This window comes from Taudactylus pleione, unplaced genomic scaffold, assembly GCF_031769625.1.
Source record: "Taudactylus pleione unplaced genomic scaffold, aTauple2 ptg000259l, whole genome shotgun sequence".
Classification (NCBI taxonomy): Eukaryota; Metazoa; Chordata; class Amphibia; order Anura; family Myobatrachidae; genus Taudactylus; species Taudactylus pleione.
Window position 1 is genome coordinate 5,113,546 of NW_028284661.1, and position 23,851 is coordinate 5,137,396.

General features: G+C 44.7%; 1 protein-coding gene across 1 annotated transcript in view; it reads right to left on the reverse strand.

The window, feature by feature from the left end:
- MAN1A1 (mannosidase alpha class 1A member 1) overlaps positions 1-23,851 on the reverse strand; it is a 286,634-nt gene that overhangs the window by 87,943 nt on the left and 174,840 nt on the right. The gene's annotated exons all lie outside the window — the stretch shown is intronic.

The following is a 23,851-nucleotide window of genomic DNA, read 5'->3' on the forward strand; positions in this document are numbered from 1 at the left end:
TTTGTAAATGTCAATCCATATTCCATCATCACAAAATTAATGGAGGGTATAAACATGCATGCAACATATGAAGCAATAAGTACAATGTAAAACCGCACTCAAAGAGAATGACCATTTTTCTTCATATTTATTCTTCAACATTTACCCTTTATTAAAGACTTGAACTAATGATTTAACAAGATGTGCAGTGTTTGTCGGGTATTTTACATACAGCCCACCAGCTGCTGTGCAACTATTCACCCCAGCATACCCTGCTCAAGTTTTTTTTAGCCCTAATAGCAAAACTATGGCAAGATATGCTGGGACGTGTTGTACACATTGACTCGTGTATACCTGCATGTATTTTATGTGTCACAGAATAAAGCAAAGAATCGATATATTTTTTACATCATTTAATGCTCATTTTCCAAAAATACTCTAGCACACTGACAGCCACTTGCAGTCATGTGGTGGCTAATCATACTAAAATAGTGCACAGGGTATGCTGTAACTGCACCTGACTCTGGCCATTTAGTTTCTAAGATAGCATATAAACTGATTATAAGTGTACGCTGCAACATAGACAACAGATTTAACATACAGTTTTGGAGATAGCTAAACCTTTCCATCATCTACATTTTTTTTTTGTCAATGGCAAATCACTGCTAAAATTGCTCATACTATTTTTAAAAAAAGAGCCCATAGAGTTAAAACTTAATTTCTTACTACAAGTGATGTATCGTTACAGTCCCCTCTTAAAAAGTAAAAACATTTGATTGATGGTCTTTTATTTAGGTCGAGTTTCCCCAATTTGGAATGTTTCAATAAACAGGAATTCCAGGTCTAGAGACCCCTCATCTGAAAGGCAAGTTAAATTACCAAAAAAGACCATAGGAAAGGAGACTCACTGGAAGGGAAGAATCAACACTAAAAATGCGGTCAACTCTGCGAAAATGCCGTTTTCTGAGGTTTGACCGCAATCACCAAGCTCCAGACAGTGAAGCTTTACGGAGCTTGTTCCCGTTAGGCAACAACATTTATAGATGGTGTTGACGAATAGAAGCCCATGGGCTTTTTATCTGAGTTTTCCCTGATAAGGATCCAACAGGATTCCTTCCAGGGTCACCCGCATCTCGGGCAGCTGGACTCCCAGGCCAGAAACCCTCACATCACAAAGGACAGCTCTTATAGGATGAGCTGTCCTTTGCTTAAAGCTACATACATACGACCTTACTAAACACCGGTGTATGCTTGCGATGAGTTGCGGGACGCATTGCATCCAAAATACGATGCTTGATGCATCTCGCCCACAATGAGAACTATAAAGATGTTCCCTCTCTCTAAACTGCTTAAAAAACATTAACTTCCAAATACTCTGAAATGTGACTGCACTAACATTCTACAACAGGAGCTGTGAGTCAATAGGAACCAGATGCGAAACCCAATGCTTAAGGTGCATACACACGTAACGATTTTTGAACGATTTGTCGTTAACGAAGTCATCGTTCAATCGCTAAAAAAAGCATTCAGTTTCTGAGTTATAACAATGAACGATAATCGCTCAAGCGCGCTCCCGTTGGTAGTTTGTAGTTATCGTTCATCGTCCATTTCAGACTGTCCAACATAACAATTTTCATTAAGTGAAAGAACATTTTTCGTTCATCGTTGTAAAAATTGTTCATTACACTTCAAAAATAGTTTACTTTTTCAAGGGAAAATCTAACAGAAAATCGTTGGTTACAAAATTGTTTCGTGTGTATGCACCTTTAGACAGAAAAATTTGTTGGTACCCTTACAGCTCATTGAAACAATGCTTCATTCTCCCTGAAAAGTGATGAAATTAAAAGTCATTGCTTCGTGTATATCTGCATGTTTTATGTATTAAAATGGCCTGGACATAATTTGTTGGTATCCCTTAGAAAAGATAATAAATAATTGGATTATAGTGATACTTTAAATACTTTCTTGAATTAGTATCACACGTCTTCAATCTTCTAATTAGTCATTCAGGCTTTTTAAATTGAGAAAAGTAGTCACTCTGCTGTTTGGTATCATCGTGTGCACTACACTGAACATGGACCAGAGAAAGTAAAGGAGAGAGTTGTCTGAGAAGGTGAGATAGAACATTACAGACAAGAATGTTTAAAAGTAGAGGCTATAAGACCATCTCCAAGCAGCTTGATGGTCCTGTGACTACAGTTGCAAATATGATTAAAAAGTTTAAAGTCCATTACATTTTCAGCCAACCTCCCTGATGCAGCCGCAAGAACAAAAAAGATCCCAGGTTAAATAGATGTATGGTGTAAATGGCAGAATAAAAAAGCCAAAAGAAAACTACGAAAGAGATACAACTGAACTCCGAGGTCAATGTCCGATAGCACCATCCAGCGCTCTTTGAGCAAAAGTGGGCTCCATGAAAGACGACCGAGGAGAACTCGACTTTTGAAAAATAAACATAAAAAAGCCACACTGGAAATGCATATTGACAAGCCACAATGCTTCTGGGAGAATGCCCTTTGGAAAGATAAGTTAAAACTGGAGCTTTTTTGCAATTGCACATTAGCCCTATGTTCAGATGAAGAAATTAAGCTTTCAAAAAAAGAACACCACATCTATTGTGTAACATGGAGGAGGCTCATTATGGTTTGGAACTGCTTTGGTGTGTCTGAGACAGAGTGCCTTAAATCTGTGCAGGGCACAATGAAATAAGACTATCAAGACATTCTCGAACAAACATACTGTCCAGTGCCAAAAAGCTCTGCATCAGTCGCAAATCATGGGTTCTTCAACATTACAATGATCCAAACACACAGCTAAAAGTACCCAAGAATGTAGAAGAACAAAACATTGGACATTTCTGAAGTGGCCTTCTATGAGCTCTGATTTGTATCCTTTCGAACTACGGAGAGAGCTGAAGCATGCAATCTGGAGTGGGTAAAACTACCTGCTGAATGCCTCTAAAGGTTGTGCAACCAAATATTAAGTTAAGTGTCCCATCATATTTGTCCATGCCATTTTCATTTGTTTTATTGTTTTTAAATATTCTGCTGAATCAAAAAATCAAATGCAAAGATCGATTAAATATGGAATAAAAAATGATGGATGGCAAATACTTTTGTCAGTTTCACGTTAGATCAGAGAAAATATGGGTTGTACTTTTGTTGTGGAAGGGTACTAACAAATTTGACCACGTCTGTTATACCCATCCCAGTCTAAGGGGAAATTTAATTGTCCACGGTACTTTACCGCCAGCTAATTGATCACCCGGGCTAACTCAATTAGCTCCGAAGACTGCATTTATCGAGGGCGTAGTAATTCCCCCCTCCCCTCCTCGACACCCCTGCTTATGGGGCATTTCTTCTCAAGAGCTCAGCAAGATCCGAAAACAATTGCCCGATACCTATCTGTTTTCGGGCAGGAGCAGACGTTAACATATAGGATCCGGGAAATTATCACGGATCCCACTGTGTATTCATTGGAAAACAGAATTTTTTTTGAATTGCCTCCCAAGTAGTAGTTTAGGGTATAACACCAAAAAAGAAAATCCCATCCATTTCAAACTGCAGAAGTAAGGGTTCATGCCAGAATACAATCAAAAAATTGTGGAGTAGAAGTTTGGCAAATGAAACTACAAAGTTCTGCAAACTGACAGCTAAGTACTTTCAAAACTAATAAGCCAAATATCAGCAGCATTATTAGTTTGTTAACCAAGTTTAATAACTAAGTTTGGATGTGTCCATGGTAGGGGTGAGCGGGTTCGGATTTCTGAAATCCGAACCCCCCCGAGCCCCCCCGATCCGAGTCCGATCCGAATCAGGCTCGACTTTTCCCGCCTGACTCGGATCTGAAATCGAGGCAAAACGTCATCATCCCGCCTTCCGAGTCTCGCGGGTTTTGGATCCTATATAAGGTACCCACGTCGGCGCCATTTTCTCACTCGGCTGTGGACAGTGAAGAGGGAGGGTGGGAGTTAGGGCTGTGTAGTGTAGTGTAGTGTAGTGCTGCTGTTGTCCACTACTTCAAAGTCCATAGGGGCTGGCTGTGTTGTGCTGTGCTGCTGTTGTTAATAGGGGCTGTGTCCACTACTTCAAAGTCCATAGGGGCTGGCTGGACTGTGTTGTGCAGTCAGTTCTCCATAGGGGCTGTGTCCACTCCAAAGTCCTGTGCAGTGTCCCAGTCCTAAAGAGGTGCTGTAGTGTTGTCCAGGGGGTGCTCTGTCCATCAGGGGTGCTCCCCCAAGTGCTAAAAAAATAATATATTTTCTGTGTTTGTGAATTGTGTGTGCAGTAGCCGCACGTGCATCAACAAAGTAGTGCCAAGCGTGCGCCTGTGTCATAAGTAAAGGGCCGGCTGGCTTGACCGTTAAAGGGTGCTGTAACCCCCGAAAGTACACTCCAGTCCAAACCAAAAAAAAATTATTTTCTGTGTTTGTGAATTGTGTGCGCAGTAGCCGCACGTGCATCAACAAAGTAGTGCCAAGCGTGCGCCTGTGTCATAAGTAAAGGGCCGGCTGGCTTGACCGTTAAGGGTGCTGTAACCCCCGAAAGTACACTCCAGTCCAAACCAAAAAAAAAATTATTTTCTGTGTTTGTGAATTGTGTGCGCAGTAGCCGCACGTGCATCAACAAAGTAGTGCCAAGCGTGCGCCTGTGTCATAAGTAAAGGGCCGGCTGGCTTGACCGTTAAGGGTGCTGTAACCCCCGAAAGTACACTCCAGTCCAAACCAAAAAAAAAATTATTTTCTGTGTTTGTGAATTGTGTGCGCAGTAGCCGCACGTGCATCAACAAAGTAGTGCCAAGCGTGCGCCTGTGTCATAAGTAAAGGGCCAGCTGGCTTGACCGTTAAGGGTGCTGTAACCCCGAAAGTACACTCCAGTCCAAACCAAAAAAAAAATTATTTTCTGTGTTTGTGAATTGTGTGCGCAGTAGCCGCACGTGCATCAACAAAGTAGTGCCAAGCGTGCGCCTGTGTCATAAGTAAAGGGCCGGCTGGCTTGACCGTTAAAGGGTTCTGTAACCCCCAAAGTACACTCCAAACCAAAAAAATATATATTTTCTGTGTTTGTGACTTGTGTGCACTGTGGCTGCACGTGCATCAACAAAGGAGCAGCGCCAAGCGTGCGCCTGTGTCCCATAAGTAAAGAGCCGGCTGGCTCATTTCTTAAAGGGTGGTGTAACCCACAAAGTGCACTACTCTCCAGCAAAAATAAAAAAATATTTTCTGTGTTTGTGTGCGCTTTAGCCGCACGTATATATATCAATATAACATAAATGGAGGACCAAACTTTCTCTGATAAAAATAAAATAGGGAAAGATCAAGAACCACTTCCTACTAGTGCTGTTGCTGCTGCTGGGAGTTGTTCATCATCCCAGAGAGGAAGTAGGAACATCACTACTTTTACTAAACAATTGACCCTCCAACAGTCCCTAGCGATGAGGATGAAGTACGACAGCAGTCATCCTGAAGCAAAACGTATAACTGAGGCCTTGACTGCTATGTTGGTGTTAGACGTGCGTCCGGTATCCGACATTAGTGCAGTGGGATTTAGACAATTGATGGAGGTAGTGTGTCCTCGGTTCCAAATCCCGTCTAGATTCCACCTGCATCCTCAAAGCAGCAGCGACAAGCGTGCGTCTGTCTGTTAAAGGGTGGTGACACCCTCAAAGTGTGCTACACAAACAATTAAAATATTGTTCTTTTTTTTTCTGTCTTTGTGAAATGTGTGGGCTGTAGCCGCACCTGCATCCTTAAAGCAGCAGCGACAAGCGTGCGTCTGTCTGTTAAAGGGTGTTGTAACTCTCAAAGTGCTCCAAAAAAATCAAAAATTTTTTTTAATGTGTTTGTGACTTGTGTGCGATGTAGCCACACTTGCATCCTCAAAGCAGCAGCGACAAGCGTGCGTCTGTCTGTTAAAGGGTGGTGACACCCTCAAAGTGTGCTACACAAACAATAAAAATATTCTTCTTCTTTTTTCTGTCTTTGTGAATTGTGTGGGCTGTAGCCGCACCTGCATCCTTAAAGCAGCAGCGACAAGCGTGCGTCTGTCTGTTAAAGGGTGGTGTAACTCACGAAGTGCTCCAAAAAATAAAAAACTATTTTTTTAATGTGTTTGTGACTTGTGTGCGATGTAGCCGCACTTGCATCCTTAAAGCAGCAGCGACAAGCGTGCGTCTGTCTGTTAAAGGGTGGTGACACCCTCAAAGTGTGCTACACAAAGAATAAAAATATTCTTCTTCTTTTTTCTGTCTTTGTGAATTGTGTGGGCTGTAGCCGCACTTGAATCCTCAAAGCAGCAGCGACAAGCGTGCGTCTGTCTGTTAAAGGATTACATCGGTGACAGCATCCAAGTAGGCATGTCAGACAGTCCGTACCTGTACTGGCAGGAAAAAGAAGCAATTTGGAGGTCCCTGTACAAACTGGCTCTATTTTACCTGAGTTGCCCCCCCTCCAGTGTGTACTCCGAAAGAGTGTTTAGTGCAGCCGGGAACCTTGTTAGCGAAAGGCGTAGGAGGTTGCTTCCACAAAATGTGGAGAAGATGATGTTCATAAAATGAATGATCAACTCTTCCAGGGAGACCAGCCTCCAGAACGTACAGAGGGACCTGTGGTTCCAGCAGGGACGAATTAATACTCTGTGAGGATGAGGATGTACATAACACTGAAGAGGGTGAGGAATCTGTGGATGAGGAGGATGAGGACGACTTCTTGCCTCCGTAGAGCCAGTTTGTGCAGGGACAGATTAATTGCCAGCTTGTTTTGTGGGGGCCCAAACGAACCAATCATTTCAGCCACAGTTGTGTGGCAGACCCTGGCGCTGAAATGATTGGTTTGTTAAAGTGTGCATGTCCTGTTTATACAACATAAGGGTGGGTGGGAGGGCCCAAGGACAATTCCATCTTGCACCTCTTTTTTTTCTTTGCATTATGTACAGTTTGGGGCCTAGTTTTTCAATGCCATCCTGTCTGCCACTGCAGTTTCACGCCTAGATGGGTCACGTGTTTGTGCCGCCCACTCGTGTCGCTTAGCATAGTCATCCAGCTACCTCGGTGCAACCTTTTGGACATAAAAACACTATTGTGAGGTGTGAGGTATTCAGAATAGACTGGAAATGAGTGGAAATTAAGGTTATTGAGGTTAATAATAGCATAGGAGCAGAAAAACCTACAAATTCTGTGATTTTAGCTGTTTTTATGCTTTTTTAAAAAAAAATACAGATCCAAAACACAAAACCCAGAACCCAAAACACGGAAGGGTGGTTTTGGCAAAACCAATCCAGATCCAAAACACGAAGAAAGATCCAGATCCAAAACCAGAACACAAAACACGAAAAGTGGCCGGTGCACACCCCTAGTCCATGGATTATTTATTTAATGGTACCATACAGAGGATGCCAATAGTATAGATAAACCTTAACTGTGAATCTCAGCCAGACCAGGGATGCAAAATAACATACTGTCTTGTGGCTGAATACTTGTGTGCACTGTCCTGTGGGTGATCTAGCATTCATACGGAGTACTTGTGTGCACCATAAATGTGTTCTGCCTAGGGTTCAATGATCCCCATTATAGTCTGCTAGGTATATTGAACTCAATAATTGTTGTAATGCATCTGAGACAGAACATGCCAAAGGCGCTTACATTTAGTATAGTTTAGAGAACACTAGAAAATATTCTTCATTAATGCTATGTAACTAAAAGGTTAAGTAAATTCCTTTGGAATATTGAATGCAAGCAAATTGAAATGATAATAATATGAGATATGGTAAGAACTTACCCTTGTTATCTCTATTTCTACGAAGTCCATAGGGTTCCACAGGATACCTTGGGGTATAGGTGTGACGTCAGTCGCAGGGCACCAAAGAGTTAAGCTTTCAGCCTCCCAGGATGCACTAGGTCCCCCTCCTATACCCCGCCCCCGAGCCAAGGCACCTCAGTTAGTTACCAAGCCATAGGCCGGAGGAGGAGAAGGAAGAGAGAGAACAAAGATCTGGACACATACAAGAATCACATTCTCACCAGAGGGAGACGGAAAACCGGTGACCAGAGCAAAGCCCATCTGCAGCACAGGTGCGACAGGGCGGGAGTCCTGTGGAACCCTATGGACTTCGTAGAAATAGAGATAACAAGGGTAAGTTCTTACCATATCTCATATTTTCTACTTCAGGGTCCATAGAGTATCCACAGGATACCTTGGGGATGTCCCAAAGCAGTATCCTTTAAGGGTGGGGACGCTCCTGTGCAGAAAGGAGAATCCGCCGCCCGAAGGAAGCATCCTGAGAGGCGAAGGTGTCAAACCTGTAATACATCACGAAGGTATGGACAGAAGACCACGTAGCAGCCTTGCAGATCTGAACTGCCGAGGCACCACGTCGAGCTGCCCACGAAGGACCCACAGACCTAGTGGAATGAGCCTTCAGAGAAGGAGGGACCGGTAGGCCTTCATGAAGATAAGCTTCAGAAATAGCCATACGGATCCAGGCTGCCAAAGTTTGCTTTGAAGCAGGCCAACCCTTTTTACAGAAGCCAAAGAGGACAAACAAAGCGTCCGACTTCCTAAACGAAGAAGTGCGGTCAACATAAGTCCTTAAGGCCCGCACAACATCCAAAGAGGCCTCACCCACGGAAAGACCCGGTGAGTTAAAGGCCGGAACAACTATTTCCTCGTTAATATGAAACTGGGAAACAACTTTGGGAAGAAACTCGGGCCGAGTGCGGAGCACTGCCCTGTTCCCATAAAAAACCAAGAAAGGGGGTCTACAAGAAAGAGCCCCTAACTCAGAAACACGTCTGGCCGAAGCAATGGCCAGAAGGAAAACAGTCTTAGCTGTTAGCCATTTAAGATCCACTGAGCCCAGTGGTTCAAACGGCGGTCCTTGGAGAGCCCTCAGGACCACAGCCAAATCCCAAGGCGCCACAGGTGGAACAAAGGGCGGCTGAATGCGGAGAACACCCTGCATAAAGGTGCGCACATCCGGGATTGTAGCAATCCTACGGTGAAACCAGACAGATAGGGCCGAAACCTGTACCTTCAAAGAAGCAAGGCGAAGCCCATGATCTAGTCCCGCTTGCAGGAAGGCGAGAATCCGAGACAGACGAAACTCCCGCGGTGCATAACCTCTCGGTCGACACCACTGGAAGAACGTATGCCACACGCGATGGTATATCCTCGCGGAAGACGGTTTCCGAGCTCGTAACATGGTCCGCACCACAGAGCTGGAAAACCCCCGGGACCTCAGCATGGCCGTCTCAACAGCCACGCCGTCAAAGACAGCCGAGTCAGGTCCGGGTGAAGGCAAGGACCCTGAGACAGAAGGTCCGGTCGTAGCGGCAACCGCAGAGGAATGTCCACGGACAGACCCTGAAGGTCTGAGAACCAGTGCCGTCTGGGCCACGCGGGAGCTATCAACAGGAGCGTCCCTCCTTCCTGTTTGAATTTCCGGATTACCCGTGGAAGAAGGGAGACCGGAGGGAACAGGTATGCGAACCGGAACGTCCACCGGACGGACAGAGCATCCACCAGAGACGCCCCTTCGTCTCTTGTGCGAGACCCGTACACCGGCAACTTGTTGTTGTGCCGGGACGCCATGAGGTCGATTTCTGGAAGACCCCACCTGTCCACCAGTAGTTGAAAAACGTCCGGGTGCAGGGACCATTCCCCCGGATGAACGTCCTGGCGACTTAGAAAGTCCGCCTCCCAATTGAGCACTCCCGGGATGAAGACCGCTGATATGGCCGGAAGATTGCGCTCCGCCCAAACCAGGATCCGAGAGACCTCTACGAGAGCCGCCCGACTGCGAGTTCCTCCTTGCCTGTTTATGTAGGCCACGGTGGTAGCGTTGTCCGACTGGACCTGCACCGGGCGACCCTGGAGAAACCGCTGTGCCTGCTGGAGAGCATTGAAGACCGCACGGAGTTCCAAGATATTTATTGGAAGCTCCGCTTCTGTCGGCGTCCACCTGCCCTGGAACAAGTGTGGACCCGAAACTGCTCCCCAGCCCCGAAGACTGGCGTCCGTTGTCAACAGGACCCAATTTGGAACCCAGAACGGACGTCCCTTGTTGAGGTGGGTCGTCTGTAACCACCACGTAAGGGACAGGCGAACCTCCTGGGTGAGCACAATCGTCTGGGACTTCAGAGACTGAGTCAGCCCGTTCCACTTGGACAGGATCAGGTGCTGCAGAGGTCTGGAGTGAAACTGGGCGTATTCCACCATGTCGAACACCGACACCATGGAGCCCAGTAACCTCATCGCCGAGTGTAAGGACACCCGGCGGCTGTGCAGACAACTGCGCACCCTTGACTGTAAAGCAGAGATCTTGTCCTCCGTCACGAAGATCCTTTGCTGTCCCGAGTCCAATAAGGCTCCAAGATGCAGAATCCTCCGAGACGGGATTAGAGTGGACTTCTGCCAGTTGATTAGCCAGCCATGCCGTTGCAGCAGTGCAATGGTCAGGTCCAAGTGGCGTAACAGGAGCTCTGGAGATCCTGCCACCAATAACAGGTCGTCCAAATACGGCAACATGCGGACTCCCTGCAGCCGCAGAGAAGCCGCCATGACCGCCATCACCTTGGTGAAAACACGTGGTGCTGTTGCCAGGCCAAAAGGTAACGCCCGAAACTGGAAGTGGTCGCTGCTGATTGCAAACCTGAGGAACTGTTGATGGCGCCAAAGAATAGGGACATGCAGGTAAGCGTCCTGTATGTCCAATGACACCAAGTAGTCCCCAGGTTCCAGCGCCAGAATGATGGACCGTAGGGTCTCCATCCGAAACTTCGGGACCCGCAAAGACTTGTTGAGTGCTTTGAGGTTGAGAATCGGACGATATGACCCATTGGGTTTCTGTACCAAAAATAGATTTGAATAGAAACCCTGGCCCCTCTGGGAGAATGGAACCGCCACCATAACTCCAGCCTGGAGCATAGTGTGCAATACCTTCCGCAGCTCCGTAGCCTTGTTCCGGTCTGATGGGAGACCCGTGGTGAAGAAGCGAGCCGGGGGTCTGTGCCGGAAGGAGAGGGCGTATCCGTGGGAAACCACCTCCAGAACCCAAGTGTCTGTCGTAGTGGTCGACCAACACTGGGCGAACTGTAGCAGGCGGCCTCCCACCCTGGGATCCCCCAAAGGGAGGCCCGGACCGTCAGGCCGCAGGCTTGTCATCTGGCTTGGGGGCCGGACGTCTGGTACTCCATGCCTGCTTCCGGGGCTTGACCGATTTCTTAGGGCCAGCCTGTCGAGGAAACGACTGTGGTTTGGGCCTGCCCTGGGCCCTAGATGACCGAAAGGACGATGGTCCCGAACCAGAAGGAGCAGCGGCCGACGGGAGACAGGCAGATTTGGCTGCCGCCAGCGTGGCCACAATCTTATCCAGATCCGGACCGAAGAGAACTTCTCCGGTAAACGGCAACGCTTCCAGACCTTTCTTGGAATCTGCGTCCGCCTTCCAGGATCGCAGCCACAAGGTGCGACGAGCAGCTACCGCTGCTGAAGAAATTCTAGACACCAGAGTACTAATGTCTAGAGCCGCCTCGTTGATGTAGGTGGCCGAATCACGGAGATTGCCAATCAACTCCGCCTGATCGGCCGGACAGTCGGATTCAAAAGAAGCCTCTAATGAATCCGCCCAGCGCTCCATCGCTCTGGCAACCCAGCAAATGGCCATAGCCGGCCGTGCTGCCCCCCTGCAAGGGAATAAGCGGACTTCAGGCAGATTTCTACCTTGCGGTCCGTAGCATCCTTAAGGGAGGACATGGATGGCATCGGCAATGTGGCACTACGGACAAGACGGGTCACGTGAGAATCCACCTGTGGAGGGGATTCCCACTTCGCAAAATAATTATCCGCGAACGGATAAGCCACCGCCAGGCGTCTCTGCGGCTGGTATCTTTTGCCAGGTTGTTTCCACGCCTCCTCTAAATGGTCCACCAACTGACCCGAAAGAGGAAAGACTGTGGCATCGCCCTTCACATCTTTGAAAAAGGCATACTTAGATTTAGCCGCTGGGGGAACTTCGTCCTCAATCACCAAGGCTGTGCGGACCGCCCGAATAAGTCCAGGAATATATACTTTGGACTTAGCATCAGCGTCCTTAGTATGGAGAGGTTCCTGATCGTAAGGATCTAGAATCTCCCCATCATCAGACGTCCCTTCGTCATCCTCATAAGGAGCGGACAGAGACGCCACCGGCCTTTTATGAGACCGCATCACAGACTCCCCTTGCAACACATCCGACAAGTGCTGTACAGAACTCGTCAGGGAGTTAACCCACGCTGGCTCCTGAGAACCCGGGAGCGGGGAAATAGGGAGACTGTGGGGTACCACCAATTGTCGTGGGAACCCCTGCATGGGTGACGACACCACAGACTGCTGGGACAAACCCATCGGAGTAAACGCGGGCTGCGGAGCTAACTGGCCCACTAAAGCTGTTAACGCCTGAGCGAAACAAGCCCAGGGCGGCTCCTGTACCGGTGCTGTAACCGTATTAGGCCGCGCCATGGACAAACACTGCCGGCAAAGGCCCTCCGCGCTACCCTCCCCCTCCGCTAACGGTACTTTGCACGTGGTACACTGTAGCCGGAGGGGAAAATCACTTTCAGACATGATCGCACCACGTATGTGACCTCTCTCACCAATTAAGTATTAAATAGGCGAGAGACCACCCTGCAGCACCGCACCGCAAGGGCTTTAGCAGAAAGAACAGGGACAGTAATAAAGCTGACAGTTTAGAGAAGAAAAGATTACAGGCAGCAGCGCTAGCACAGTCACATACAATGCAGAAAAATAACAATTCCTGCACTAACAGCGCTGATCACTCAACTACACAGACACAGGGTCTGGTAGGACACAGCGCTGCATACACAGACCTGACCACAGCGGAGGAAAGGTATGCGGGGGGACCCAGACCACGATGCTTCCTTCCAGCAGCGTTCACCATGCGTTCTGGAGAAGATGGCCGCCGAGGAGCAGAGAGAAGGCTGGCCTGGGGGAGGAGCGCTGCCACAGGACCAGTCGGCAGCATGCAGAGAGGGCTGTGTGCAGCGGGGGAGGCGCCGGCTGTGAGACAGGGAAGGCGCGCTCCCCTGGCATGCATTTAACCCCTGGGACGCCGCAGCGCTACCGCTCTGCTGCGGTCCGCTGTCCCAGGGGGTAGTGGAAGCGCAGGTTGGTCGCCTGGCTCCACGCTGCAGCCAGTCCCCAGGGAGCCCCCTGCCTGGGGACTTAGGACCATGTGATCAGCGGGGACCCACCGCGGGACCCCGCTGCTTACCTCTGTCCCCCTTGAATCCGGCCATGGTCCGGAGCATCTGGGGTCACCGCTAGCTGTGACCCCAGACGCCCACCAGCATCCCCGGATCAGTACCGGCGTTCTGGTACCGGCGGGGTGTAGGGAAGACAGCATGGACGTCAGGACTGACTGTCCATGCTGTTCATCCAGTTGTGCAGCCACAGCTGCATGAAGAATAAGCTTCAGGGGCTCTTCTAGCCCCCACTCCAACAGGTGCACCCGACTCCGGCCGGGCACCAAACTAAACTGAGGTGCCTTGGCTCGGGGGCGGGGTATAGGAGGGGGACCTAGTGCATCCTGGGAGGCTGAAAGCTTAACTCTTTGGTGCCCTGCGACTGACGTCACACCTATACCCCAAGGTATCCTGTGGATACCCTATGGACCCTGAAGTAGAAATACAGATTATAATAGTAGACTTACTGCCTTCACTATAAATAGAGTAAGAAAAAAAAACGAAAAATTGTTTGACAGTAAGCTGGCCATCCACTATACAATTTTCTGTCAGATATCTGTCCAATCTGGCTGGTTGGAATGAAAACCTGGTAATGTATGGGAGCAAATGACAGTCCATCATATGGTTTTAAACACTGAAAAGAGGACAAAAAATTGTTCAAATTGGTTAAATTTGTGTGTTTTAACCAATTTGTCTGAACAACCATTTTTGGCTATTTTCCAGTGTTTGTGAGCCAATGGACGTTTGTCATTTGCTCCCATACATTACCAGGTTTTCATTGCAAACAGCCAGATTGGACAGATATCTGAAAGAAAATTGTATAGTGGATGCCTAGCTTTATCATGCAAAGTATTTCTACATATCAATCTCTGTGGAACGTCACTGCAATGGTGCCAGTAGAAACCACATCAAATAAAAAACTATTGTATATTTGGTTAAACTAACTGAAGACAACAGTGCCATTGTCTCTGATGAAATGAGCATTATGCACAACCACTGTACTCAAGCCTACTATAATGTTCTAGCTATCTAAGCTTAATAAGTGGTAAAAAAAAAAATGAACAAGCTCCTTAACACATCATCATGACAGATATGCAATTCCTTTCCCCAAATCCCATTCTGCTTAGAAAGGTATTAGGCTCCATTTCAGTATCACTACCAAACAATATCAGATTCAAACAGGAAGCTGAAAAACCATTCAGAGAACCATCTACACAAAACAACTTCTACAGAACAAACTATTTTAAGACAGCATCCTGTAACCAGAATCATCTACATCTACTTTAGGATTAGAAAGCAATTATAAAACACAGCCTGTACTATCAGCTCTTATTGACGCCAATTGCTTCCATAACTAAAACCATTGCCTAACAAATACACAAGCACTCTATCCACTTGCAATTAGATTACAAAATGTTTTAGATTTTTGCTGGGGAACAAGTACAAGAACTAGACAAACCCACATTAGTATGTGGTCTTAATCTACCTGGTATCTACCTGGTATCTCAAACCTGCAATTTCTAACAATGTTAAGCTTCTTTTTTAACAATAAATAAATCTTTCTGTATAAATCCCAAGTTAAATTCTCAGTTATTGGAAATTTGTCTACTACAGGATGAAGTGATGCTATAAAAACAAACCCTGTCCTTGACCTAAACTATAAAACAATTGTTCTTGCACCCAAAATCTATATAATAAGCAAGTAAAGCATGTCTGTCAATTTGTCCTTTATGCACGGACAGAGTTTTGAACCTAGCTCCACCAAATTTAGCAGGGTGGTGTAGTTTGATCAGGATTAGGTTTTTGCCTAGATTTGAACTTCATCAGGGACACACACTGTCACACAATCCCTAAAAATGGGGACATTGTTAAATTGCACAGGTTCCGTGGCTGGCTCCAGTGGAAATTGTCAATCTGACAAAAACCTGTGTGAAAGCTACAAACGTATCCTTGTAACCTCACAGTCTGAGCAAGTGTCAAACTTTAGGACTCATGCAGGTTCATATTAAATCCAGAGTTAGTCCTTTTTAAAGTGACAATATATATTAGTCAGCCCTCTGAGTTTGCATGCAAGGACGTAACTAGAACTTTGTGGGCCACAAAGCAAGATCTTAAAAGCCGCCCTCTCAATAGGTAAAAAAACACATACATATGCCCCTACACAGAGCCAATTCATGTTATGCCACACAGTAGTACTCCTTATACACATTATGTCACGCAGTAGTAGTGCCCTTATACATTATGCCACACAGTAGTGCCCTTTACAGATTATGCCACATAGTAGTAGTGCCCCATATAACATTATTCCACACAATAGTAATGCCCCTTACACACACACAGGCATACAAAGCACATTACATTAAGGTATACATCACCGGAGAAAAACTTCTAGCTCTGCGTTTGGGGGTGTCTAAAACCAGTCAGGGTGCGAGTCTAGCACTATCTTAAAGATATCAATTCCCCCCCACCCCCTGTCTTCAGTAAGTACAAAAAAACATAAAAAATGTGGTGGCTTAAGTATTAATAAATAATCTAATGCATAAATATGTAAAAATAATTCAATACATTTTTAGGAGGGTGATATGGTTATAAAAAACACACACACATATATACATATATATATATATATCTATCCCCCCTCCTTACAAAAGTCACTCACAATAAGAGCCTGGCAGAGCACACACAACTGCCGACAGCAGCTGCCACCAGTGTCCACGCCTACCGCTTGCCAAGTAAGTGCCAGTGAGCCACAATGTGTAACACTCCTCGTCTGGCACAGGGAAGAGAGCTGGCTGGCAGGTGCGCAGCATGACATCTTCGCGTCGCATCAAATGTACACATAGGTTAAAGACGACACTGGAAGACAGAGCAACTGTGCCCATGATTAAGCCGGTCAGTGATCAGTCCAGACCGGGTGCTGTTGGGGTGACATGAACTGGCAGCGATCACTGATGGGGTGTGTGTGGGACATTAGAGTGCGCACAACAGGCACACGCCTATGATTACACATTATGTACCACTCTAGCAACTCACCTCCGCGTTTCCCTCCAGCAACCTCTCGCCTCCCCCTGTGTGCCATCAGAAGCCAGGTGTGGATTTGGTGCCAGGCCGCTAGCTAATTACAGCTGGGGCACCAGCAGACATGGACAGACAGTGCCGGTGCAATTTAATATGGCGCCGGTCTCAAGCCAATCGGAGCCTGTGGATCAGCAGCGAATTAGGAGTCGCCACTGCTGATTGGCTGGCGGTCCACAGGCTATGATTGCCTCACGACCAGAGGTGCTGTCTCTCCATGTCTTTCTGCCGGTGTGCCAGCAGCAATCAGCTGGTGGGCCGGCACCAAATCAACAACGCTGACACATGGGGCGCCCCTCAGCGGCTCTGACTGGACCGGTCCACCTTGTGTGTGTGACTGGGTGCAAGGGGAGCGGCGGGCCACAGAGGCAGCTTGAGCACCATAGCAGCACACCCCTTGCACCCACAGTAGTTGCACCACTCTTTGCATGCATGTTAGCAAACAGTGGGGTCCTTTTCAGGATCAATGGAATGGGGTTATAGGCAAGGAAAATGTAAACTAATAAAGGCTCAGGGTCTAGTCTTCAACCCGGGCAACGCCAGGTATCCCAGCTAGTATGTAATGTACAGCTTCAACAGCGGTGTGACAAATGTCTTATTTCCTACCGAGGAGGTTAGTATTACCACGTACTGTCTTTCCAAACAAATATTAGATTACCGCTGTCTCTTTAAGACAGTAAAAATATATATGTTCTATTCTGCAGAATATTTTCTTATTCCAAAATTGGGATAGCACTGTCTCAATTTGAGGTATATGTTGATAATTATATAACAGGAGGGTAAAATGCTAACCTATTTAAAATGTCCAAAAAAGAAGAAAATATATACATATGCTTTTTTATGTTCATAAAAATAACAACCAATTAGACAGAGTATTAATGGATAGAGCTCACCGGAACCAAGATGTTTGCAGGCTTCCCATATACTGGTATTATGGGCAATCCACTACAGCTTGATCACCACCCCAAAAAAACTATGGATGATATCCAGACAATTTTTTGATTATTGTGACTATTTAATCATTCCAGCCATTGTTGAACTGCTGTTGATGCAGTGATTAAGCAGCGCTTTGGTGGAAGCTTTTTAGTAACATAATGTACGGCTTGATTAACACACGGACAGGGGCTTTTCTGAGCAACCTTCTGACATGAAATGGTCAGACTTTAGTATGTGGTGACTGAACGATCACAGTAACATTGCAGGAATGACTGTCCATATCAACAGCTGATAAATTCTACTTTCAAAAGGTATTTACGATAGAGGAACATATTTTATAGAAATATTAGCTCCACAATATGCCTGTTATACCCCTTTCAGATATACAACCCGGGAAATTCCCAGGTAGACCCCTTTCAGACAAGAGAATTAAATATGGGAAAGAGAGGGGAGGGGAAAAAGGGGGGAGGAACGCAGCACAGGTCAAATAAAGATTCCCCAGGTATATAACAAATCCAATGTAAATAAGAGATATCACATGATTTCCAACACAGGTGCTCCTACGGAGTAATAGTTACTTTTTCTTTTCCTTTTCCTTTCTGTCTTGCAAATATAGTTCTCCTTTATTTGGGGCACACTGTCACAAAAATAGTAAAAATTAACTTTTATTTCAAAGAATTAAAAAATGATACAACTCAGATACATCATATCAATGTTGGATTCAATCAAAGAAATATAAAGGTATCTTGTATGCCTAGTTAGCAAAGAGGGGACATCAAGGTGCTTAGTGCAGTCGAGTATATATACATATGTATGTCCCTAAAGGATATATATCCTAATCAAAATATAGTACCAATGAATAAATGGTTAATTTATTAATAAATATAGTCAAAAGCAATGAATAAAGAAATATTTACATATATAGTTGCAGCAAAGAAAAATCAAAGTGCTAGTGCAAATGAAAAATTGATCAGGAAGACACAGTAAATAACGTGTGTGTGCAAATATGAGCAATAAATAAAGCAAAAGTAAGCAGTTAATTGATAACTTGATAAGTAGAAACAAACAAACAATAAGTGTGTGTCAACATACTAGATAATTAGCAATAAATATCAACCATATTTCAACCAATATCAGCAATATTTATTGCTAATTATCTAGTATGTTGACACATACTTATTGTTTGTTTCTACTTAATTATCAAGTTATCAATTAACTGCTTACTTTTGCTTTATTTATTGCTCATATTTGCAGACACACGTTATTGACTGTGTCTTCCTGATCAATTTTTCATTTGCACTAGCACTTTGATTTTACTTTGCTGCTACTATATATGTAAATATTTCTTTATTCATTGCTTTTGACTATATTTATTAATTCATTAATTAACCATTTATTCATTGGTACTATATTTTGATTAGGATATATATCCTTTAGGGACATACATATGTATATATACTCGACTGCACTAAGCACCTTGATGTCCCCTCTTTGCTAACTAGGCATACAAGATACCATTATATTTCTTTGATTGAATCCAACATTTACATGATGTATCTGAGTTGTATCATTTTTTAATTCTTTGAAATAAAAGTTAATTTTTACTATTTTTGTGACACAGTGTGCCCCAAATAAAGGAGTTACTTTTTCTTTTCCTTTCTTTCTTGCAAATATATCCCTTTCAGACAAGAGCAGGGTTTTTCTGCTCACCTGCCTCTTCTCTGCCGTCTGCTCCTCCTAGCCTATCCCCTCTCTGGCTGATGATGATGATGATGATGTCATCCTTCAGCAGCCAAAAGCCGGCCAATCGTAATGCAGTTTTTTTTTTATTATAATATTTTCTACATTTATTTTAATTCCCTGGTGGTCCAGCGGGAGTGCAGGCGGCCCGCTGTGGCACAGCCGGCCGGTGCTGGGGGTGGTGAGCAGCAGCGCTGAGCATCCTATAGGACGCTCTGCGCTGTCAGCTCAAAGCAGCAGCGCTGAGTGTCCTATAGGACGCTCTGCGCTGTCAGCTACATGCAAAAGCTGCTTGGTGCTGCCCGGGAGTAGTAAATTCCCGGGTAGCACCATTCAGACAGAAGCAGGGTAATTTCCCGGGACTTAAGTCCTGGGAAAAACCCTGGTCGATTGCAGGGGCGGCTACCTGGGAACGTGTTCCCAGGTAGGTACCTTTCACACAGACATGAGACCCGGGAATTTTGGCCGAGGCAGGCCAAAATCCGGGAATCTCATTATGTCTGAAAGGGGTATTAATAATAATACATTACATTTGAGCATCTTTCTCAGGGTGTAAAAGTTACATTTTGCAAAAGTGCATTACGTACTTTGTTTACGTGGTTTCTGAGAATTTGCTTACACAGTAGAAAATGCATGATCTAGGAAAGATGGTGCATCACACTGAGAAGAACACATCATGCTTTACATTAAATACAGTGGTTGTATTTTCCTTAAAGGGATTCCTACAAGAGAACAAGCAACATTCTTGTACTTAGACCCCAGAGTATGGCTATAGCATGCTGCCAGACATATACATTTTGAGACCAACACTTTGTAACATGTCTAATTGGACAACTGTCTGGCCACAAATTCTTTCCAATGGTTTAAGTATACATAAAATCGATCTGAGCAGAAACGACACATTTCAGGACATCTATATACGTACTGCATTCCTGCATACTAGAAACGCTGCTGAAATTGTGGTTGCTTTCTCATACAGCTTTTACTACTTAAACTGTGTTACCACCAAAACAGGACAACCTTTTTAAGTTCACCACTTTCAAACTGCTTTTGGAGAGTGCCTGTGGGGGGACTGGGTGATGGTTTGTGATTGGTCCTCCCGCTCACACACTACCTCCTCCCTCACATTGTTTTGCTTTTTGACCAGGGCTGTGAGATGAACCATGGAGCCTGTAGTAAATCCTCTGCATGAAATAGGCAAAGTGGTGGCGTTGCTGTAAAAGGCACTATTTTTTTTTTAATCTCTTTAATATGCCATTTTGTTGGTATTTGCATTATAGACAAATATAATCTTGTAATTTAAGACTTTCTGTATTTAAAGGACATTGCATAAGCTCAACACACAGTTAAGCATTAGTCTCTCAGAGCCCATTCCTTTCTCTCGCTAAAGCTGGCCATCCACTATACAGTTTTCTGTCAGATATCTGTCCAATCTGGCTGGTGGGAATGAAAACCTGGTAATGTATGGAAGCAAATGACAGTCGATCATATGGTTTTAAACACAGCAAAAAGGACAAAAAAATTGTTCAAATTGGTTACATGTGTGTGTTTTAACCAATTTGTCCGAACAACCATTTTTATCCATTTTCCAGTATTTGTGAACAAATGATCTATTGTCATTTGCTCCCATACATTACCAGGTTTTCATTCCAACCAGCCAGATTGGACAGATATCTGACAAAAAACTATATAGTGGATGCCCAAGCTTTAGTGACCTCCCACATTCCCCTGTCCCTCATTGACTCCTTCCCACACACACACACATTTCCTTCTGTCTCTCCGTGACTCTGGCCCACATACAGACACATACATTTCCCTCCGTCTCTCATTGATCACCCCCATTCCCTTCTCAGCTGTAACATTAGTATAATGGGAGTCCTCACCAGTGAAGAAATGGTCCTGTTAGAGGGATCTGCTTCTTCCTGCCCCATGTTGGAGGAGGTGTCCGTGGCTTTCCCTGACCACAACCCGCACCTCAAAATGTTTGACAATGGGGTTCAGGAGCAGGTGCCGCCCGCCTGGGTTCCAGGCAAAAGATACACAGTAATTAAGATAGAGTAGATGTTAGATAGGCAATAGGTCGACAGGGACAAAAGGTCGACAAAGATAAAAGGTAGAAACAAAAATGGGTTAGGCACTTACCCAGACTGTTAGGGTTGGACACTTACTGGAGTATTAGGGTTAGGCACTAGAAGGCATCAGGAGGGAAGGTTAAGGTTGAGATTAGGGCTAGAGAGAAAAAAAAAAAAGTGTTGACCTTTTGTCCCTATCCAACATCTGTTGTCTAATTACGGTCTATATTTTATACCAAACCCGTGATGCCTCAGGCAGTGCAGAAATCGGGCTATTTGAGTGACAGGTGCTCTCCTGCAGGGAAGGCCCGGGGACATCTCAGGCACTCAGCAATGATAATTTCTTTGCCCCGGATGGGCCGCGGGGTGGCCTGGGAGCTGAAGAGACATCAGCCCCAGGCCGCATCTGAGCTGGAAGATGAACTCAGCGTGGCCTGGACAAGGGGTTCAGTGCTGCAGCCCCTAATGTAAGAGCCAGGGATGGGGCCCCCTCTCTGCCAGGCCTCCAGTCCTGGCATTCCTGCCCTGATTTTCATCTTAGTCTATCTCCTACCAGTTCATCTTTGTGAGGGGGCGATAATCCGCTCAACAAAACAAAATGTGTGGGTGGAAGGGGTGAATTGTATGTGATACCATTGGGACAGAGGATGCAGTCATTGCTTGCTTGACCAGTCTAGAAAGACCCAAAACGCGCATGTAAAAGGTAGCAGACACAACCTGAAAATTTACTTATAGCCTGCATAGAGATATAGCAAAAAAATTATCTAGAGCATACACTTCCCCATACTAGGCACAACAGAGCAGTTTTGGTTGTTACATAGGAACATTTATTTTGATTTGCACTGCTACTGTACATGGGTTTAAGAGGAGGCTGTTCAACTGGAATCAATGAAAAATTAAGAATCATCAACTGTATAAATGTTGAAGCATAATGAAGTTAAACTAAACAAAAAATGCACAAATGAAACCTCCCTACAACAAGACTATCAACCTTTTCTTGGATAGCAGAAAAACTATTCTAACAACAATTTGTTTACATTCACAATGGCTGCCATATTTCTGAGAAAGCCTATGGAATAACGAACTTCAGTCAAACGGTAAACTTACCCATGTATTGAGCAACATGCAAACTATTTTTAAATCTTCTGTACCAGGAATTGTGTTTTATTTATATTTTTAAAATCAAGAGCGGTAAATTTCACCATCATAAAAATGAATTTGCTCTCAATATATCTCTCAGCAATTTGGACAGCAAATTTGATAAATGAAATTTGTATTGTCCCAAATTGCTTCATGGATGTGCCCCCAAAAAAACAAAAAAAAACAGGTAATCAAGAGTTGGCAATTGAATATGATCTGCTAATGAGAAATTTCAATGGCAGACAGCACTAAATGGAACTGATAAAACTAGCCATTTGCTTGGAACTACTGCTCAATTCAGCGGTACACGTGGCCAAAATGGACATGGATATGGTTGCAATTGGTGAGCAGATGTATCTGCTCGTATATGGCAGCTTAAGGGATTGTCTGGTACATAAAGTAAAAACATACTATTCTTATATTCACCCCTGTGGGGCTCATTTTATTGCTACCCATGTGGCCTGTACATGCAGAGGTCAATAGATTATTTTTTTATTTTATCTGTTTTTTACTTGCATTGTGCGGAAGGCGATGAAGTATAGTACTTTGAAAAAAACAATCTAGACAATCCCTATTTGAGTGAATAGGGCAAGAGATATCACAAAGTGATACTCAATTGCTGTACAAGGCTCTAGGGTCACAGTGGTTCTAAAACATGTAGCATTTGCAAATTAATGAGAAGAACAAACAATTTTACACATCAATTTTGTACAAAGGATGACAGCACACCGTTTAAATGTGCCAAAACACAAAAAGGTTACTTAATGTTACTAGTGCTTTCATTTTATTTATTTATTTATTACCAGTTATTTATATAGCACACACAAACATTCTCTATAGCAGTGTTGGCTAACCTTGACACTCCAGCTGTTGTAGAACTATATATTACAGCATGCCCTGCCACAGTTTTAGCATGCCCTAATAGCAAAACTGTAGCAGTGCATGCTGGGTTATGTAGTTCCATAACAGCTGGAGTGTCAAGGCTAGCCAACACTGCTCTATAGCATGGGTTTGGGGAGCACACAGACTGTTTTGTAACTACATTTTTAAATATCTCCTGGTGGTGGTGATTTCTGTGAGTATTTTGTAAGCACTATTGTGTTTGGGAGCTAAACATATTATTGGTGTATACTTGAGCACATTCTTTGAACAAATATAAATAGTGCTTAAAATATTACTGTACAGAAAACCAAAACTATAGAAAAAATATGGTATTTAGATAGTAAATTAAGGTAAGAGCTGAACATTACCTATAAGCATCAGGACTTCAAATAATGGTTACAGCATACTTGCCTACTTTTGGAAAAGCATTTCAGGGAGATTGTGAAAGCACCATCTATGAGCATGGCAGCAAAGTGGACATGTACTGCTACATAATGAGAGGCATGTCATAAAATTGGTAACAGTTAGTAAGATCTATATAAGTTGATTAATGGATGGGTCTCAAAGGCGCAAAACAAAGACAAGCTGCCACATTTGGTATACAAGAGAACCACTAACCTCTAAAACATCAAAGACAATAAATAAAAGTACCAAACAATCGGAGCTCAGTCCGTTTCTTACATACAAATTAATTCACAGAAACGGACTGAGCGCCGATTGTTTGGTACAGTTAGTAAGATCTACTTGTTGATGAAAACACACTGATATGTTTCAGGGCTTGCTCATACTGT